General features: G+C 40.3%; 1 long non-coding RNA gene across 1 annotated transcript in view; it reads right to left on the reverse strand.

Moving 5' to 3' along the window:
* The window catches only part of LOC121667252, a 228,203-nt gene that overhangs the window by 22,816 nt on the left and 188,980 nt on the right, over positions 1-16,407 (reverse strand). The window lies entirely within an intron of this gene.

Below are 16,407 nucleotides of genomic sequence, written 5' to 3' on the forward strand. Positions count from 1 at the left end.
CAATGAAGGGAGCAGGGGCAGCGATGAGGGAATGTTCGCATCTGATCCAAACATCCCATTTTTCTTTTCCTTCTGATGTTGCCTCTTCCCCTCCCTGTTATAAATATTTCATTTTTATCCCACTTTAAATGATATTTGAAGCAGTTTGTTTTGCAATGCTAAACTGTAATGTTTTGTCTTGCAGGAATGCTGCCTTTTTCCTCAACGAAATTCTGAAGAAATCAACCTGTAGTCACGATGTATTTTATGTGATCAGAAGAACTTCTCCATCTATTTTGATGGAACAGTAATGCTCAGAACGTTCAAATCATGCTCTTATTTAACTGTTCCAATATGGTTATAAAAGACTTGCACTGGGGACTTCTGTCTCATACAGTCCCACACTGGCATGGTAACAACTGCAAATGTAATAATGATCATCCTCCTGCGGTCACAGTGCTCTGCCAAAGCCATGGTTTTGAAATGACCATATGCATTCCAAATCAGCAGGTTTATAAACCACATAATAATAACCAGAATGAGGTTTCAGACCGTGCTCAGCTGCCTCGGCGTGATTGCAAAAGGAACATGAGCTCTGCGAAATAAAATCCTGCTCTGATGTGCTTCATTCAGAGAGTTCACTTTGCTCTTCTCCATCCTCCCCTGCCCACACAGACATTCCTCCCCTGCATTGCCCACACTCCTCCCCTCAGGGCATTGCCTCTGTCTTCCCCGTGGAGACATTTACCCACACTCGTTGGTGTTTACTACATTAGAAATGCCCCACGCCTTTGCTATTACGCTGACTGCTCTTGGCAGGCAACATCAACCCACAAACAATGCAGCACAACTGCCTCCTGCCATCCCTGATGCAGACAGGTTATACTTGGTGTACCAAGTGCCATCTGAACACATCACACCAACATTCAACCATAAGCCCCGAACTAATTAGATTTTGTCTTAGGAGAGTCTTTCATTTCCTTGCACTCTCTCCTTCACGCTTTTATTCTGCGTAGATTTTCCTTTAATTTCTGTGGAATTTTAAAAGAAGCTGCAGAATCTCCTACAGAAAATGCTATATGCAATCACTCAACCCCAAAAGGGTTGTCCTTCCCACTTATTTTTCTTCAGGGCAAGATAGATGTACTTAAAATACTACATATAATTTAGCCTGAGCCAAATATAGCATGTACTGTGATGTGAGCATTGATTTGTTTTTCTTTGCCCATCCATTACCTCAATGAACATATCTGGAGAAGGTACAAGACTAAATCAAGTTGTGAAAATTATCTTTGAATTAAGCTGAGAGAGAAGAGAATTCACAGCACTGTCACCAGGGCACATATAAGAAACGGAGTTATTATGCTCACCTCCTTTACTGAAACAATGAATTAGAAAGGTCTGGCTTCTTGTAAGTCTTTTAATAAATACATTATTATCAACAGACAAAAAAAAAAGACCCCATGACTATCCACATTATCTACACTTCAGCTGAATTCTGGAGGGCAATGAGAATGGATAAGCTGAGAGACATCTTACATTAAAGGAATTAAAAGCAGCACCTGATAGTGAATGTGTATTTTACAGCTACTTTCTGATCTGCTCCAGAGAGTGCTACTGCTTGAATTCACAGCGTAAGGAAAAATCCAGATTTTACAACCTACCTTGTGATGGGAATGTGATTGCTTTTATAGTCCATATCTCCCTCCTATTACCTGTCAGCTACATCACTGCAGTTTTGTGCACTCCATTCAGAACACCCACCAAAATAACCTACAAATAACTTCACTTTTTGAGGAGGAATAAAAAAATTTCCACTTAGCCGTAGTATGGCTTGTCACTGAAGCCATTATGACATTGGGTTGTTACACTGTACCTCTGCTGGATACAATTTGAAACACCGATTTTTCCAGCTTGGTACCTTATTTCATATATATGTTCACAGGCACACAGTTAAACTCAGGCTTAATGCAATTTGACTAGAAAATCCACTTAAATTGTCCACAGAATAAAAGATTATTTCAGAACAAGGTGTCTAGACAGCACTTCTATTTAATTTTCAGTGAGATTATTCTAAATCCACTTCCAGCACTCTTCCAGGGGATTTCCACCACAAGCTTTTGCTGCTTTAAAGGCGGTGTCTACACTGGGGTATTATTCTGATTCTTGATGGCAAGAATCTTCCTTTTTGCCTCACTAATCTGAACCCTGCCATGTCCTTCTGGAGATTATTCCAGCCTGGAAGCGGGTGGGTGGCACAGGAACGAGGAGCAGCTCTGCAGCCCCATTGCCAGTCAGCTGTAGGGTGACCAGCAGAGAGAGCAACCAGCCCCTTAATCACTGCATGTTACTGGTGACAAACACCACGATGATTTTTATCACACAAGGAGGCCCACATGTGTCTCTTTTAACAGGAAATAACTTGGATGTGAAGCAGCTCAGCATCGGTGCTGTGAGCGGTCACTGACACAGCTGACAGGTCACGCCTGCCAGCGGGACCATCGTTAGAAAGCTACCAGGCTCTTACTCTGAGCTCCCCATCAGTAAGGAAACTGATAAACAGAGAACTGTTCTACCCACCCTCACTCTCCCAAGGTCTCTGTTACCCCAAGCACGATGCACGTGTCTCCTTGGAAACCAGTGCACTGCGTCCTGTGCAAATCATCCTCTCCACACCGCATTTGCAGGGCCCAGGTGCCTGCATACCGGACAAATCAAAGATTTAACCTTTGCAGGGCACTTCTAGTGACTGATTTCAAGCAGGAAAAGTCATTAACATATACACATGAGTGCATTTTCTAAATGAAACTTAAGAATACAGCAGCAGTAAGGGACCTAGGAAAGTTTTCTTCAATTTATGAATCTGTCAAGACACGTCACAGAGGAATTGTGAGTATTGTTTTAGTGATCATTTGGGGGCACTATAATTACAATACAAAACCATCTGCTCTTGGGGAGTGCCTAATTACTCTGTGTCAAAACGAGATTATGCTTGGATTTCCTTCATTCTAACCTTAGTATGAATTGATTATCCAGATCATTAAAGAGAAGCAGTGGCCAAGCTTATAAGAAATAGCTTTCTTCATTTGTACTCCTTTAAGTGAGTTGCTGTTTCCTAGGAATTGTCATGGAGTCATCTCTGCTAAATCACTAATTCCTCTGTGCTTGGTTTCTTACCAAACACCTCCTGTGGGCAGCGAGCCCTGCACCAACCCGGCCCAGGAGCCAGCAGCACTGCCAGCGTTCCTCTGACTGGATGGGAAAGCTTAATTTCACTGCTGAGGGGGATGCTTGGGCATTTCTTTATGAAAATTATTATGAAAAGCTCAATTTTAAAAGCAACCCTGTTCATTAAACCTCCAGTTGCCCAAATCTATTCATGGGCAAGCTTAGGTAAACCCTGCCTTTTGACACACTCCCCTAACAACCTGCCTGTAGATTCAGAAAGTTTTTCTTTATCTGCCAATAAGAAATTAGTTTTATTGTGTCTTCCCACACCCATAGCTGATGACTTTCAACATACAGCAAAATTTAATGCTTAAATGGGCTACTACAACACACGAGCTACTGAGAGGAAAATAAGAAATTCAGTTCCATTCCTCTCGCCTTCTACCTTTCCCTTTTGCCTCCACTGTCTCCTTCTCTTTAGCAGGTCTACACCTACATTTCTTCTTCCACCAGTACAAATAACAATTATTTAGCTATTTCTTTGCTACTTCTATGCATATTTAGTTGGTTTCACCAAGAGAGAAGCACCAAATGGTTAAGAAAGGTTTAATTGTCTTAAATACCATCTCTGGAAAAGTTTCTGTTTGCCTGAGTGGGGATCTGAGTACCAGAGAATGCAATCATTTCTTGTCTCTCAGGCAAATTGGAATCATGACCTGACAAACTCTTCATGCTGCTTGAAGTGTTGAGGGTGCTTAGGGTGGCAAATTCAGCCCAGTCTTCAGCAGTCTTAATCTCTACAGAAAGCATGTGACAAGCACGCATTTTAAATATGCAGTCTGACCTTGCATAAGAGCAAAGGTTAGAGAGGTAAAATGCAATAATTTGAGAGATTTTTCTTCTCAAGGACTGTATGGTCTCTCATAAATCTGTATATACTAATAAGACTCATATATCACTCCCAGTGCACTGTACAGCACAGAATTAACTGTAATTCTTGCTTTTTCTTTTAAAAGAGAATTATTCTATTAAAAGGTGCCAGATTCACAGCAGTAGCAAGTGATAACTTCTGCTTTTCCACACCTAGGAATTTACATAGCATGTAGTGTGTTTTTCATTATAACATTTCATTAGAATCCTTTAGCTTTGACCTGTAAAAAACAGCTCTGAAGGTGAAAAAGTAGTTTTATCTCCACATCTGTTCTTTGCAAAAGTGAGCTAGCAGGAAGGTGCAGCAAGGATGCCAACTGTGGGAGGAAGACAGCTCCAAGGAAAGGGATTGTTTCTGATATGCAACATCCATGAGCTTGATTAGGCATTTCAAAATCTTTCTAAAAAGTGTTTGTCCTCAAAACCACCTTGAAATATCATGGCCTTCACTCCATGCATAAAAGGAGCTTAAAACTTCCCTATTCTTAATTAATTGCCCTGGTAGCTATAAACAAGTAACTTTTCTCTGTTGTTTGCTTTAGCTGCTGCTGAGATGAATTTACAGGCCTAATAAAATAGCAAAATATATTTGCAATGTAAAACTATCACATATGTTTATTTCATCAATTTTTTCTAAAGTAACCTTTCTAAATAATTAAAATATTCTAATATATAATATTCACATTGTGATATAGGATGTATTTGGATTTTATGATAACAAGTAAGCGACATTTGAAATAAACACAGAGTTTTCACAGATTATTCTATGGGTTATTCCATATTAAATCCATAACATGCTGCTCCCCATTGTCTTAGGAGAATGTATCTTATTTTTGCTACTGTCCTTACACACAGAATTCTGAATAAATTAGTGCATTCACACAATTATATTTTCCTCCTAAAGAAAACATCAGAATAATGGTATTTTTTTCTCTCACTCTAACAATTTCCATCCTCACTCTTAAGTGGAAGACAGGGTTATGCTTCCTACAAGAAGAGCTATTAGCCAGAAGTGGTAGGACCTGCCTTTGCATCTGCTGAGGAGAACATGCACACACACTGAAAACTAACATTCCTGTCTGCCTTGCATAACGACCACTAACAGCTTTATCCAATTAACCTTTGCTTTATCTGCCTTTCTGCTGGTTGTACACACGCAGCCTACACATTTCCAGAGTACTGATAATGATAATGGAATTCCCAGAAAACAAGACCAGCTTGTACAGCGGTGTGCCAAGACACCTGGCAGCACAGGGTGTCAGACACAGCACATGGCTCACTGGGAGTTCAGGGGCTCCCTTGGATGGCCAGGATTCCCTCCAACACATGGTGGATGCAGATTTCAGCAGGAGCCACTGCCCCTTCCCAGGAAAGGAGCACACCAGCTGCAGCTCCCCTCCGTTAACATTTACACAGGGATGGCTGCTGATTGTGTCCCTGGGATGCTCTCTGCCTCAGCTCTGTGCTCTGGTGACCAAAAAGAAGGCATAAAACCCGTTTACATATTCCCATCCCCACTGCCATAAATACAGGCTGAGGGGAGAATCTGGGAGCGTCTCCTCAGAATCAGACCATTCGTGCCAGGCAGTGGCAAAGGCAGAAGTGTGTGGAAACGTTAAGTGAATTTATGAGCTGTAAATGGGATTGAATCGATGTGAAATTCCTCTATGACATTTGCCTATTCACTGTGTTGAACTGTTTTGTCATTTCATAATGTATCTGTGCCATACCTATAGGCTGTACATGAAGTACAGCAGAAACACACACCAGTCCATAGATTATTTTGCAATCCAAGTGGCTTCTGACATCATACTGCTACTAAGTCAAAATAACATGGCTGTTCTGAACTTTCAGACAGCAGCAATATCTATTTTTCTCTCTCTTCTCATTGCATTAAGGCTCTGGGCTGACATTGTGGAATCACTGCAGCAGCCTGGGAACAACGATGCACAAAGCAGAGAAACCAGTGCCCCACGCTGACAGCAAGGGAGAGTACAGGGACAGAGCTGGGCTGCACTGGCAGACAGAACCCTGCCAGTCTGTGTGCTTGGGACACTCACAGACACACAGGTTTGTCCCACAGGACTGGCAGCCCTGGGGGGAGTGAGAAAAATAAACGGCACCTAACGTAGATCAAGTACTGGGTTTATGATTTTAATTGTGCGTGATTATGATGCACACCAGTAAGAAGGTGATCACCACGGTAGACTGAGAAGATTTTTTAGTTCAGTAGATGACAGCAGCACAGTTCTATTTATTCAACCAGTTTGATTAGACTAACTACCGTAAATCCGAAATAAGAATTCGAAATAACCTTTTATAATACCATGAGCTCAAAGGAGAAATTTGCTCAGGATTGACTCCCTACCTGACCCAGCATATCCCCATATCATCCCTGCTGGGGACAATCTCTCTCTTTTTCTCTCATTCTTTTAATGCTGAGGATGTTCTCTGCCTCTCAAGCTTTGTTTCACTCACCTCTGAAGGTGCTAATATCAACTTCAGTCCTCTGAATCTCTCCCTAGACGTTCACAGTACAAATCTTTTGCTTTTGTCTAGATGAAGCCTCTGGAGCTTTCCTCAGAGGCAAGGAGAAGTTGTAGTATGATGCAGTTCTACTGTTAAACATATTTCAAAAACCATACAAAGGAAAAAGAACTCAAGAACACGAAGGAAACAACAGGGTATTTCTGCTGCTTGCTTTGCCATCTTGTCAAAGCAGGTCCTGGATGCTGGTCAGAGCCTGCCTGACTCTTTGCACAGCAATTTCTTTTAAATTGAGCATCATGAGCTAATTCTGTGCATTTATGGATGCACACAGCCATCACAACATGCCTGAGCAGCACAGAATGGGTGGGAAGGGCTTGCACGGGAGGCATCCCAAGCAGGCCAGAAAAACACAGCTGATGCCCATCTTGTCACGGGAACATCCATCTCCTCTCCAATGAATTCATCATGAGCATCAAACTCTCAGTCCCAGGGGTATCTACCTGGAACCCCCAACAAATTCAGACTGAAAGCAAACTCTTGCTTGAAAACAGCCACACTGGAGCAATGAATGGAGTTCTCAAGGCTGCAAACTGAGTCCACGTTAATATCAAGAGATGATGTTAAATGGAGAGAAGGTTCCTGAGAGGGATGGTGGCTTTTGTTTGGTTCTCAGAACCCTTCACATCCTCTGAAGGACGTTTGAATTGGGAGTACTCAAAGCACACAGGACCTGACCTTTCCTCAAATAGAAGTGTCTCCATACATGTATACCTTAAATCAGGTTTGGCTGTAGGAATTTTTTAAGAGGCTTCTTTTATTATTTTTTAAAGTTATCATAATTACTAATGGTCTGGATGGAACCTAGGACAAACAAAAGGTTGTCATTGGAAGAAAATCTCAAAAAGTTCTGAAAGGTACATTTTTTCCACAGTTTTTTCAAGATTAATTTTCCTTGAAAAATTAATCCTAATTTACTTTTGGATCTCTTCATAAATCTGATTTATTAGAAAGTCGTCCAAAATAACTTGCAGTGGTTCATCATCCCTCCCTCAAACAATATAGTAAAACCATTTCAAAAAGAGAGAAAAGCCAGAATTCAGCAGTGGGAGTAGGAGAAAGTTGGCCAGATGCCCCTTTATTTATTTTCCTATTCACGTTTGTCCTGCTACATATTGAAAATACCTCTCTGTTCAGTTTCCTTCTTTTTGATAGAAGGAAATGTTGAGAAAGAGCTAGAAGCCAGGACCCCTCATTGCAAAAAGGTGCACTTTGAGAGTAATACACTGCAGAGACTTCAGGTTTCCTTTTTCCCCTCGTAGCCACTGCACACACACCTCCCAGCTCCCACGCCCCCCCGGGAAACGCTGCTATCACAAACCTTAGCAGATGGCAGAGCCTCATTCCAGCTGACCCTGCATCTCACATTCTGGTGTCCAACATGACCTCCTGGGGTCCTTCCTGGCCTTCACTTAGGTAGGCTGATGGAGACAGTAAGAATCTGGGCTTAGCTAATGAGCTTTTGAAAAGATTTCATCAGAGAGAAGGAGAAATGAGTGAGTGAGATTTGTTAGCTCTTTTCTGCTTCATGTTACCAAGCTATCCTGTCACAGCTTTTTGACCTAAGGAGGAAGCTCTGCAGTCTTCTTTTATTTTCTCCAGTCATTGTATCAATCATGTCTCGGAAGATTAAAATTTAATAAAGACCAGTGCCTAAAAAAAGAAAACTCTGAATAATAGAGCAAATGGAGCAAAAGACTGAGCTGCCTTTATTCAGGAATAGCATAGAATATGGTACAGATTGCTGACCACAAGGCACATTGAAGGAACAGAGGCCAGCAGATGTGCTACCCAGGGGGGGTGGCCAGCAGGCACAGGGACAGCAGGGGAAGTCATTACAGAGAGCTGAGCTTTGCTGCCCAGCTCTGAGGACTCAGACAGGGACACCCTGCTCTTTTCAGCCAACTGTGCACATCTGTGACCCTTTATGTCTTTGGACAAGCTGGACTGAATCTATAAAAAACAAATGTCTTCCTCCACTCCCAGCAAGTCAGATGTTCTTGGATATGTGAGCTTTATGCTGATATCCCAAAGCTAATAGCAGCACTCCCCACCAAACTAAGACTCAACAGGTGGAAGCTGAAAGATCCCCTGAAATCTGAAGATAAAAAACTTCATGCCTCAGAAGTCAGTGAAAGATTTCCATGGAAGAGCAAAAACATGTTCCAGTCTATTTCTGTTAACAGACATATACTGGCTCTCCCCCACATTCTAATTTCGTTTCCTCTTTTGCAGTATCTCTGCTTCAAAGGCCACTGCTATGTTCTCTCTGGCAGATGATCAGTTAAATCAATAGATCTTCAACAGTTTGGGAGGAATTCCCAAAGCAAAGAAAATTTTGTTGTGGATTTGATGGACACTTATTCCATTCATCTTTTCCTTAGCCTTCAGGAGCCTCTGGCTCTTGATACGTGAATAAAATCCAAAATCCATGTAATTCACAACCACTTGTGCACTGTCTCCTGGGTGGGTGGGTGGGGAAGAGGAGGGAGGTCCCTTCAGCCCCTTCTGCAAGCCCCAAGCGTGCTGGAGTGTGGGATTTGATTGCCCTCATTATGGTGTAGCTGCCTCTGATTGCAGCCACAACACCACAAAGGCCTTTGTGAAACCCTGAGTTTGTTCCTGTGATCTCCTGTGGTGGTAAATTATAGTATGAATACACAATGTGGCAGAAAGTAATAATCTTGAGTAATGTAGCTGATCTTACTGCTCTTTTATTTCATTAAGGGTATTCCAGTCAGGCAAGGGACGAGCTCTCAGATCCTGGGAGCAGATGCTCACATCCTAAAGCTAGACCTGCAATACTTACCAGGGAGGCAGAGGCCATTCTCAGAGTCTGGACCCAAACGAGGAAAGATGTTGTCATTTTTTGGTTCAGAATCATTTCTGCTCGAGAAAAGATGTGTGAAAGAAGACCAGTGCTGGTTTATGGGCTGGGATTTTTATTTTTTATTGAGGGTCACTCAAAGAGAGGGTCTATTATAAAACTGTATAGATATATTTAGTGTGTATCCATGGTTTTTTTTTTCTTCACCATGTTCAGAGACTCCAGGACGTATTGGATAAATTATTCAAGTTTGATCATCTGTTCTTTACTTGAAAGACTCTAGATTAAAAACTATGACTATGGACAAGTATTAAGGTAATAAGTAATTTTGCTTCAGAAATTGAGTCATCTTGTACATTTTGATATAGATATTTATATATATTTTTTTATGTGTGTCTGTATGTACATATATATAACACGTATATATTTATATCATAAATATTATATCAGAAAAAATTTGGACTAAATTAGATAATGGAGATGGTAAAATATGAGTTGAAGGAGATCCCAAAGTACTAATGTACTAACGTAATATGTACACACATTACAATTCCGTGACTCCTTTGTGGTAATCTAATCCAAATTGAATTCTGAAAATAATATTAGTTTATACAAAATAGGGAGCCTATATAAATTCATCATAGAAGCAGAAAGCTTTATTCAACTAGCTGATTAAAGGATTTTTTCTTTAATCTAATTTTTATGTGTTACATCCCATTAGTGGGTTCTTAGTGAATAAATCATTTCAAATATGTAATACCAAATAAGTCAGCTGCTGGTTTGACAAGCCATTGACTACACACAAGATAAAAAGTAAGTATTGAGAAGAATGAAAAATTAGCAAAGCTTAAACTCCTTTATGTATAGCTTAGTTATTACAGCAGTACTGAGAAGGAAAACAATAATTATAGTGGCTAATTCCCCTTAGAATAATACAGTTTAGTGAACTAATTTCTCATGTGTGTGCAATATTGCTCTCTACTGGCTGCTGGCTGGATAGGAAGAGGCAAAGTTTTAACCCAAGGAAACTTCACGTGGCCTATCAGACCCTGACTCTCTCATTCCTGAGGGGTTTGATCACACAGCAGCAGCCAGCTGACCCTCAAGGCAGTACTGCCTGCCCAGCTCCCTTACTGCAAACCCAGTGAAAGCCTTTTGGAATATGGGCTACACCAGCTGGGCTTTGTGGTACCTGAGGATTCTACAGAAACAGGAAACAACATCACAGAGTAAGGCAAGGTGACAACTGTGCCTGTTCCACATGGTGAGCTCCTCTATTCAGACAGCCTCCTGCAGGGAGGACAGGGAGACCCCTGACTGATAGCCTGGAGTGGCAGTAAAAAATAAAAATTAAAAAAGAAATCTTTGTCAGGGTTTTAAAAGACTACCAAATGCAGTATTTGTTATTGGTGAAAAGCAGTTTAAGGACCAGTCAAAGTCTGACCCTCAAGGTTTACCTAACCTGCCCAAGAGGACACTCAGAGTTCATCCATTGATACCACTTTACTTCAGATTTCTGCAGAGACGTGAAGGAAGAGAGTGAAAGGAGCTGGCAATGTCACAGAAAATTTCATAACATTTTCTTGGTGTCTCTCAGATCATTTTCTTGGTCATTTAGAGCACTTTGATGTCAAAACCAAAATGAACACTGATAGCAGTGACACACAGCCAAGGTTCACACTTCTTTGTTATTTTCCTCAGCCAAAAAAAGCTGTTGATAAAAGCCATTCACTTCCTACTGACTCCGTGCTTCAGCAACATACAGCATTCTAAGCTGAACCTGCTACAGAACTAGGCTTCCTCAACTTAACACAGTCAAAGAGCAGAAATTAAAGATTTTAAAAGGTGGTGGGAGAAAAAAACCCAGAAACTCTCACTGAACATCTCAGAGGGCCTTGGTCTTGACTGAGGTGGTGACTGAGGTGACTCCTTTTGCTGTTTGCTGTTTCACAGTGTAACTCCAAAGCTAAGTCGGGAAGGAAATCAGGTGGGCTCCTCCAACTGACAGGTGACTGCGATGGCCTTTCTGAAAAGCTGAAGTTGTGTGTGAAGGAAGAAGACACAGACAAGATCAAAAGTGAATGTCTTGTCTCGGGAGAGAGAGTGAAAAGATGGCTGTGGAAGTGGGGGAGCCAGTTCAAGAGAGGACACAGAGGGTATCAGACAAACAGATCCTGTCGGCTGTCTCAGGAGCTTGCACCTCACAGCCTTCAAATGCTGGGCTGATTTGAAGGATGATGTGGCTACGACTTATGAGAACTGAGTGAATGGAAGGGCTGGTAGGGATGAAGGTAACCTTACAAGAAAAAAAATAGATCATTACAAGTCTGGAAGTCTACAAGCTGTCCTGGATGAACACAAACTTTGTTCACTTCTACTAAAAAGGTCAGGGGACAGCGAAGGGAAATTGAAAGGGGAAAACATGATACATTTCTAATGTTTTAAAAAATAATTTCACTCTGTTCACCTTGCAGAAAGCCAGTTCACTTATCTAAATGTTCATGATGTACTGACTGAAAAAGTTGGGTTAGGAGCTACTATTTAAAATTATTTTCCTAATTTCAGACTTTTTCAAATGAATCTAAAGAAATTACAAAAAATTTCAAATTTCCCTAAAACCCATTTTACTTGGGGAGAATATTGCAATATATTCTGCATTTAGCTTAAAATTGGACTGATTCTGTTAGGGTATCTTCCAGCATGCTTGAAATGAATTATGAAAAAGTTCAAGATGTGCACTGGCTCCCAGAAATCCTGGCATAGTCCCCTCCTTTTTCTTTCTTATCTCAGAAAAAACTTTCTCCAAATGAACTCATCTAAAAATGCCATTCTAGGAATCTGAGGGCTTGGTATCCTTCGTGATAATGAAATTACAAAAGTTTTGTCGATTAAAGCTCTATCCATTACAAATTCAGCTGAACAGGAAAGCTGAACCGTTGCACTCCCACTTCAGCCTGTGGTTTCCCAAAACCTGGCAAGAGTCCTCTGGTGCCAAAACTAAGCAACTGAGGTTAATGTGACAGCATTTGTCTCTGCACTACCAGTCTCTGATGAGCCCAAGTTAAGATTTTTAACATAATTTTTTTCCACACAGGTTTCACATTTAATTATAGAGTAAGGTCACTGTGTGTTCCAAGAGCAATCATCTTACTGATGTGTTATTCCAAAGCCAGCCTTCATTCAGTGTGACACATGCTGGTTATGCACTGGGAAATGGAGCTATGATGAAGTGAGGCTGGGGAAAAATACACTGGAATCTGAAGTAATGCCAGCTAAGAAAGAGCTTATCTCTACTTTATTAATGTTGTTGTTATTATTATTATAATATTTAATAAACAAATTTTTATGGGGGCAGAAGAAAGAAACAAATGAGAGCTTTATAGGATATAGATGTAACTTTTCTGAGTTACAACTGCCTTCCTTTTTGTGCTAAAATAATAAAAAAAAAAGCAGGCTGAAACAAATGGAAACGCTTACAATTATTATGTGAAGAGGAACAAAACCCTCTTAAGGTAGAAGACAAGGGTATATTCCAGGTTATGAGCATCTTTGGTCAGGATCCAGCATTTCGTATAGTGCATCATGAGTTCTGGTTAATTCTAGGACCAATTTAAAGATCCATTGAAGGACCTGGCAAATCTTTGTAAAATAAGTAAATATTGCTGATAAACAGTTTTGAACTTGGACTATTTCTGACATCATCTCATCAGCCTTCTTAAAAAGATTTCTCAGTCATGACCCTTGAAGCCAAGGCTGCAGAGGTGGTGAGGATCCCCATCCTGCTGGGGCAGCCCTGAGCGTGGCAGAGCTGGGATTTGTTAAGCAAGTTGTGAGCTGGGACTGAGCATTCCTCGCTGAACTCTTCATTTCACTTCTGCTGGATCCTGACAGCCTGTAACACGTTTATCCCTCTTGCCTAAAAATTACATCTTGGCTTGAGATGGGGCTTTGTGGCATAGTAGAGGGTGGAAATCACCACGATGAGGCTCAATCAAGCATGATTGTGCCTTAAGCCCTGTTACAGTGAGAGCTAATTTTTTTTTTTTTTTCCTGATATATAATAATTGCTGGAAAAAGTGATCAAAATTTTCACATGTTGCAACAGGAACTCTGAGGGTTTCAAAGCTGATTGCTATGCTGGATATATTTTCAGGGTCCTCGCCTCTCTATTTCAAGACAAAAGCTGTCACTGAGGAATGCATTCCTCTTTCAGTATAAACAAATAATCTGTTTCATTTTTCATTTTCCGAATTATATAAAAATGATCTTGAAATACAGAAGATCTCATTGCTATTTCCTAGACTTATGGTTTTCACACCTCTCTGACTCACTGTGGGCTAATACCAAGCCAATGGTATTATGAGCTCTTTAAAGTGTGTCTTTCCTCATTTCTAGTGCCCACCTAGTATGAGTGCATGGATTCTACAGGTGAATCCATCCATGAGTAATTCACATTATTTTATAAGGAACTTATTCCAGGAAAAGTATCAGGAAAAATCCCTGTTCAGAATTTGGGTAGGGTCAATGCTTTGTGAGACCAATATAATGTACATTTCCTTGGTCTCAATTCTTATTCCTATTTTATGTTTCTTATTATAAAAAGACATTGCATAGATTACTTTGTATGTTCTTGCTGCACTCATAGAGACAATTTCTTTAGTATTTTCCATAATACACTTCACATCTGGAGGATATTATTTGCATAACAAGTTTCTGCCAAGACCAGCATCTTAAACTAAATTCCAAGAATATTAACTCACAGCAGAATTTTATAGCAAGCTCCTTGTGACAACTACTCAAAAATAAAATCATTTCCTAAGCAAATATGCCGATTTCTGGGCTGTACCTGGAAACAAAGCTTCTGAGGGCAGAAACAATCTGTTTGGAAGCTGGCTGTGTTCCTGTGAGGACACAAATTCAGTGCCAATCTGGTTATACCCTTAATTAATTTGCAGACTGTATCAGCCAGCCCAATGAAACAGCAGCATCCAAGAGGCTTAAGCTCCCCAGGTTCCAGTAACACACAGCCCTGCATCCAGATCCGGGAAATCTGCAAGAGCCTTGCAGGCTGTGAGCCTGGGCTGCGAATCACATGGCCTCTGATCCTTTTACTAACTTTGATTCTGACCTGCTCCTCAAATTATTACAAGTTATTTTGGCCCTTCTTCAGCAAAAAAACAAGACAAAGCTAATCTTCTATCATCAAAGCACTTTTCCATCCTGGTTTTGACACAAATTCTTCTTTGCATGTAGCGTGACCTGGCGCAGCAAGAAAGTCTTCTGACAAAAACATTGCTCTGAGGAAAGCTTTAGAATTTGTTTACCTCATGCATGTCTTTGTATCTTTTCTAACTTCAGTTTTACATGATTATTTCCATTCTCAGGCACTTCCAAGCTTGTATGTGATCTGCATATTAAGGTTCCAATTCTAGAAACACAAATCCTTTCTTTACGTCTATGGCAAACCAGTATCAGCACTTGCTAGTACTGTCAAGCAATTACCACAAATCAATCTTGCACTTCATTACAAAATCAACAGAAACTAAAAGAATAAAAATAAAACCACACACACACAAAAACTTCATGGTAACAATCTGAACAATTAAAAAAATACAAAACTTTTTTTAATTTCTAAATTAACAAGGTCATTACAACCTTTTAGTTATAGAGTAGCTTCAGTATGTTAACATATACTCTATTGTATAACAATTCCTATGTCTAAGGCTTCCTTACTTGCATTTCTACAATAACTTTTCTTCAAGATGACAAAGCCCTCAATAAATTGAGGGCTACAGTATTTTCTGGGAAAGTAATAGTAAAAAGAAAGCTATTTAAAATATTGTCACTAAAACTCCAGAGATTCTTTTCATTCAAGTTTGCACACTAAAATAAATCCAGTATGCCATTTTGTTTTAGTAAGAATAGGTAAACTATCACTTTGTCATAGCCTTGTTGTCAAAAAAATGAATAAATTCTTTCAAACAAAACCAATAATTTAGGGAGAAATTACATCTGTAGGAAACAAACAGAAAAAATTCTCACTGTCATGGGGAGATTTTTCCTTAACTATCTGTTTCAGAGTCCTAGAAAATCCTGGAAAATTCTTGCTGATATTCTGTTGCTAAAAAGTTGCCATGGTGTTGGGTTTTACTGCTGGCTTTCATTTCCTGCATGAACGTGCAGCATATTAGATTCTCCATATGGGCTATGCTCATTAAACTAGTCAAAGATAACTATAATCTTCCAACAAATTGTTGTAGTATTTTAAAGAACAAGAAGCAACATCGAGAAGCATCCTAAAACCACAGACCTGAGCAATTAAAGCTGATTAGTAACCGTTTCAAATATGCATATGCATGCCAGATTTACGTGTATATGGATTTTGAAAGGTGTTCAGGATTATTCTGCAATAACCAAAATGATATTTGCTGACAAGTAACAGTTTTCCCATGTTTACAGGCACTGCAGACTTTAATAGTGCAACATTTTGGCCTTTTTATGATAGAGGTGATCAAAAGCAAGGAGATATGGAGGGCTGAAAGTTCAAGGCAGTGTTAGCAGTAGTCTGACATCAGACATGTACTCTCCAACTCCAAATCATACTTGTCTTTCCTGTCCTAGCTCTCCCTCTGTACAAAGGGTCTTTTCCCTCATAGTCCCAACTCAGCCACAGTCAAACATTTTCTAAGGCTTGATTTTACACCGCCTGCAAGCAGTATTTTTGGATTTCTCAATATCTCCTGGCAATCCTGTTATCTTATTTTATCATGCTAACCAAGGCTTTGGTCTCCAGGGGCTACAGACTCACAGTGCACCCTTGAGCTGCATTTTGGCATTTGGCTGCATTTTGGCATATGGCCTGTCCTAGGGCATTGCAGTGAGCTGCTGCTTTTCCCAGCACTACCTGAGTTCGGAGTATCCGACCTAGTCCAATTCTTGGATATCATTACTGGAAG

Source organism: Corvus kubaryi, unplaced genomic scaffold (genome assembly GCF_017639235.1).
Source record: "Corvus kubaryi isolate FWS band 111438036 unplaced genomic scaffold, C.kubaryi_AGA036_p1.0 37357, whole genome shotgun sequence".
Lineage (NCBI taxonomy): Eukaryota > Metazoa > Chordata > Aves > Passeriformes > Corvidae > Corvus > Corvus kubaryi.